The 5,714-nt window shown below is 48.3% G+C and overlaps 1 non-coding gene across 1 annotated transcript; it reads left to right on the forward strand.

Annotated features, from left to right (window-relative positions):
- Positions 1-2,644: 2,644 nt before the first annotated feature.
- Positions 2,645-2,726, forward strand: TRNAS-UGA. The gene has a single exon. It is a non-coding gene; the product is annotated as a tRNA-Ser (tRNA).
- The last annotated feature ends 2,988 nt before the right edge of the window (positions 2,727-5,714 follow it).

Below are 5,714 nucleotides of genomic sequence, written 5' to 3' on the forward strand. Positions count from 1 at the left end.
GCCTGTGCCCTCTTGAATCCAGGAGCCCTCGGGCAATGTCTGACTGACAGCTTAGGCCCGCTCCCTGCAGGGGACATCCTAGCCGTGAGCTCGGCTTCTGGCTGAGCGGCGCTCCCCCTGTGGGAGCGCACTGACCACCAGGGGCCAGCTCCTGCATTGAGTGTCTGCCCCCTGGTGGTCAGAGCGCATCATAGTGACCAGTCATTCCACTGTTCGGTCAATTTACATATTAGCCTTTCATTATATAGGAATCCCAACTGGCATAGAGATCTGGTGCGAGCATGTGAAAATATCCCCAGCATGTTGTGTGGCAACAAAGTGCATCATGAGGACAGGAAGGTTAAGACAAAATCAATCGTCTTCCACCAAAAGAAGAATTTGTGGCATTTCTGCCCAAAGTAACTATAACTCTGAAAAGTTATAGTTATAGTTATAGTTATAGTTATAGTTATAGTTATAGTTATAGTTATAGTTATAGTTAACTTCCTCCAGTTTGCTAGAAAACTAACTGGCCCCTAACTTGGAGTTTGCCGCCATGCCTGCCCTCGTCCCACCAGAGGTTGTCATGGACGCAGCTTTGGCCGCACCACACCATAGGAGCATGATCTGGAGGTTGCTCGACAACCGCGCTCCCAGATGAGGGTGAGGACCTGTGAGGAAAAGAAGCTGGAGCTCAGCTCACAAGTCCCTTTATAGGCAGCTGTGCTGTGATGTCAGTGCTGCAGCGCCTTTGCCACTTGGTTATACAGCCAAGTGCAATGTGTGCTTAACCTCTGGGATACGGAAGGAGATGCATGGGCTTCAGAGCAGATGTGGCAGTTAAAAAAGACCTTCATTTCTTGGACCTGCAGATGTAGCTGTTTTGGAACACCGCTGCTTCCTTACTGAGTTTCAAATAGCAGACTGCTATTGAGCATCACAAGTCAGTGCGCAATCGAGTTTGTCACCGTCATTCCCATTCTTTCTCATTTAGAATCAGAATAAAATTGTACTTCAAATTCTTTTTTTAAAAAAAAAAGGAAGAGGAAGAGTTTTCAGTAAATATTATCACTCAACTGCACAGAAAAGAATTCAAGATCGAGATACAACTATGAAAACAGTAAGACTGAATTATAGGTGATCTCAGGGCACACACTGAATCTAAGAACAAGATAAAAAGACAAAAATGTCTTTCTTTTTGGATAGTATCTATTGGAAACTTGCAAGTAAAGCTCGTATATGATAAAACTTGTGCCTAGGAATGTCGATAACTGTGTTCCATAGAATTCATAGTGAAATTGGAATGGCTTGTGCTGCTGCCACAGTTAAAACGGAGGTAAAATTTCTAAAAGCAGCAGTCTCAAACTGGATAAAACTTATTCTTACAGTTTTCCAGTATCTTGCTCCCCTTCCACAATTCAATCGATGTAGACACTTAGCAGCATAACTTCGTTAAGAGAAATAATCTTGAAAAGCCTCACGAAAATTCACACAGCCATCGCGGTCATTTAACATCCAAAGCCCAGCATGTTGTGTGGCAACAGAGTGGACATTAAGGACAGGAAAGTTAAGACAAAAATCCATCGTCTTCCACCAAAAGAAGAATCTGTGACATTTCTGCCCAAAGTAACTACAGCTCTGACAAGCCCTTCCTCCGGGAACAGGCAGGAGAGCAGATCAAAGCTCAGGGATCCGCCTTCCTGCCTTAATATGAAATGGAACATTATGGGAAAGACGGCGACGTTTCCACGCACAGTTTTAGAAATTTAAACCAGTAAAGGCTGCGGCCGGATCACTCATCAACACAGACAACTTGCCACGGGTGGAGCCCACGTGTTGCGGGTATGCGCTGCGCATGCGCCCTGGCGCCAGCCTCCCAGCCGGCGGGCCCCCAGCCCCCCCCCCCGCCCCCCCAGGCCGCCGCTCCCCGCCTCGGTTCTCCGAGGGGGCGGAGGTCAGACCGCCCCGTTTCCAGAGCTTTAAAGAAAGAACGCAAATAAGTCGCCTAAGGCAGAAGCTGCACTTTGCAAGGGAGGGAATGAATGGCATTTAAAGACCGATGCAGACCTAACGCAGAACCGGCTCGGGGACCACCTCCAAGCCCCCCATCACGTGAGAGGCCTGAGCCCACACTGGTCCCCGATTTCTTCCCGCGCGGCCCGGCGGGGACGGGGTCATCGCGAGAGAAGGAGAAATGGCTGCCCCGACGGGAGCCCGGCAGGGGGCGCCAGCCGTCCGCCACGAGGGGAGGGCTCCGGGCGATTCCGGCACCGCCACCACCGCGGGAGACGCTGCGGGAGCGACGCGTCCCCTCGCCGCCACTGTCCACGGCGCGGGCCGCAGCGCCACGCGGGACGGGCCTTGGCCTCGGCCCTCTCTGACCTAATCGAGGAGCGGGAGAGCAAAAGCCAGGCCCGCGACCGGAGCGGCGCGAAGGGCAGGGTTTCTAAGGCCCAACTGGGAAGAGTTCCCTTAAACTAAACGACTGGCGGCAGGTTCGAGTATTCCTTGGCGTCCACGCAGCAGCCCCCGCAGCTTCAGGCTCAGCCCCGCCGCCTCTGAGAGCGGAACTCCGGGAGGCTGTAGGCCCCGCCTCCTCTCGGTCCGGCGCGTGCGCAGAGATGTTAATATACTAAAGTGTCCCTGCCTTCTCTTCTCCTCCGTAGCAGCGATGGCCGAGTGGTTAAGGCGTTGGACTTGAAATCCAATGGGGTCTCCCCGCGCAGGTTCGAACCCTGCTCGCTGCGGAAGCGGGCGGCTTCTCATTTTTTCTTTTACTACGGATGCTTTCAAATGATACCCCTTATCTTCCTGTTTCATTTCCCAGACGTGCTGGCTAAATGGAGCACGTCTACAGAAAACTTGAATGCGCCAGATAAAGGACAATAAATGTCAGTGCGACAAACACACTGTTTAAAAGATAAAAGTCGTCCTTTATTCTAAACGGTAAGCTAACAGTTTTAAAATCTTGTTCTTCAATGTGAACAGCATAGTCGCAAAATAAAAATATAGTTTTCAGGCTATGACAATCTAAACAAGCTATCATCTCTTTAAAACTGATTACAAGGCTAATGCTCCCTCTCCTTCCATCTCAGGATTACCTTCAGCGTTTCCCCCACCACATCCAAAAGTGGTGTGAAATAGGAGATAATAAAATCTTTTGAAAGTTCTACTTCTAAACCATGAGATTATATTCACATAATGGAACAATATGCACATAGCCACTAAAATGATGTTGATGACATGGGAAGGCCTTCCCGATGCATTGCCAAGTGCAGAAAGTTGGACAGTTTGGAAAACAATTTATATTATGATCACATTTTTGTTCAACAGTTCAGTTGTGTGACGAGAATGGGAGAAAAAGAGAGAATGGATGGGGGGCTGGGAAGAAATAACAGTAACTTTTATCTCTGGATGGTGGGATTTAAATTTTCTTAACAGTTTTTAAACTAGTTTCCAATCATATATTGACCCAGTGTTTTCTTAATAATAAAAGAAAATTGTGAGGTTAGTCTTTGAGACCCTGTACAACCCCTTCTGCTCCCTTTCCGTCCACCTTTCCCTTTCTCCCTCCCACCCCATACTGTCCAGATGTCCTTGGGAGTTCCCTGACACCTCACAGCTGGAGACAGCCTTCTGTGATACCTGAAGTACATTCCCCCACACAGCCCCCATCCCACTAGATACAATCACCACATTCACATCTTCAGTCCATCCTCCCTACCCAATCCCATCCTCTTCTGCCCCCATTCAAGTCACTTATAAATAACTGCATTCGTTTCCTAGCTCATCTCCTTCCCTGTTTTAGTCAGGATCACACTGAGCTGCAAATGACGGAAAACCCAACTCCAGTGACTTAAACACATAGGGCAGTGGTTCTCAACCTCGGCTGCACATTAGAATCACCTGGGAATCTTTTTAAAATCCTGATTTCTGGGCCTCATTCTCCGGAAATTCTTTCTTTGTTATGGGGTGGGGCCACAACATTAGTAACAAAGAAACAGAATTTCCAGAGGATGAGGTCCAGAAATCGGGATTTTAAAAAAGATTCCCAGGTGATGCTAATGTGCAGCCAAGGTTGAGAACCACTGACATAGGGGTTTCTCTCAAATCTGGGAGTAGGCACTTCTCCGATGGAACAGCGGACAGGGTTGTTTCCCTCTTTCTGCTCTGCCATTATTAATGCACTGACTCTAGTTTGACCAAATTTCTGTCCCTGTGGCCAACAGAGCCCAGGCTTTGTTCCCAAGATTATTTGATGCTGATCATAACCTCGTCTTAATGCTTAAATGAACGGTCTTGCAAGGCAGAAGGAGGTGGGTGGGTCAGGGTGCTGGGTCGGGCCAGCCTGAATCGGCTCTCTGTGTCGGTTTCCCATTCCACTTGCCCAGGAATTTCCCTGGTTTCTAACTCTCCTGCCTCACTTACATGTATATCCTGGCACAGTCCCAGCTCCTGTGCAAGGCTGACTTGAGGGTTAGATTCATTTTAGAAACTAACTTATTTCTAAAATGCAGGCAGAGGCGTTCAGAGATGCTGTTATCTGTAGCTTTTCCTGTTCCTGCTTTTGCCATGAAAACTAGCCACGATTGTTCAGATCTACTTGTGACAATGTGATTTCGGTTTACATTCACCCAGGCTTGGAAAATGACCACTGCTCAGGCAGATGGGTGCTCCCCGAGCCCCTCATCTCTACCACACTATCTTAGCACCACCTTCGAGTGGGATGTCTTTCTAAATTATTCTTTGTTTCTCCCCCACCGCTTTTTAAGATTCGTTAAAAAAAATAATAACCATCTAACCATTTTTCTCAAGACGGTCTCTACAAAACATGCAGCCTGTCACTCACTGACTAAGCTGTATTACCCTATTTCAATATTTCATTTACTCTTTTTTATTACCTATTATTATTACTACAGCAGTTGAGAATTTCTCATTAGAGGGAATGTTTGACTATTGGGGAAATAAAAAGATATTTTCATCTTCCCAGCAAAACCCACCACACAAGCTATAACATTTCCCAGTTATGACTCGTCTGCAATCCCACTGATTCTGGTGGGTGCTATCCACTTTTTAAAGATGATTAAATTATCAAACTGCTTGTATGTGGTTATTCAGGCACGGTGGGGCCAACAGATCAGGAGAAGATTGCCACTGAAAAGATCACGTGTTCCAATTCCCGCGGGGGCGGGGGGCATGCCACACGCAGGGGGTCAAAGCAGGTCTGCCTGGGGATGGGGGGATGTGGGCTAGAGTACAGTGGGGCCTTGACTTACGAGTGTCCCGATTAACGAGTTTTTTGAGATACCAGCTGTCTCGGCTGATTTTTTGCATTGAGTTGATAGAGTAATTTGAGTTAACGAGCTCGGTCTCGGAACGAATTAACCTGGTTAAGTCAAGGCCCCACTATATTTTGGTTCCTGAGGACAGAGCAGGAAAGGCGGAGGAAGCAGGGTGAGGGGTGGCTAGTCTGAATGGTTTCAGCGGGCTGTGGGGCATAGGAGTTGTCCCTAGCTGTCTGGTGCCTGGTCTTGGGGTGACTAGGGCAAGGGGTTAGGGCCCCGAGTGTAAGAGCTCCAGAAGGAGGGGGTGAAGGTGTGGGTTCAGGGTTGCTTCATGGCAGATGTGAGGCACGCTTGCCGGTGAGTTGTTACCTTGCAGGTGAGTTGTTTTCTGTCTTTAGATATTGGCTAGCTAGCCCATGGAAGGGGCAGTCTCCCCAGATGTCAAAGCAT

The sequence above is a fragment of the Myotis myotis genome, unplaced genomic scaffold, assembly GCF_014108235.1.
Source record: "Myotis myotis isolate mMyoMyo1 unplaced genomic scaffold, mMyoMyo1.p scaffold_m19_p_15, whole genome shotgun sequence".
NCBI classification, from domain to species: domain Eukaryota; kingdom Metazoa; phylum Chordata; class Mammalia; order Chiroptera; family Vespertilionidae; genus Myotis; species Myotis myotis.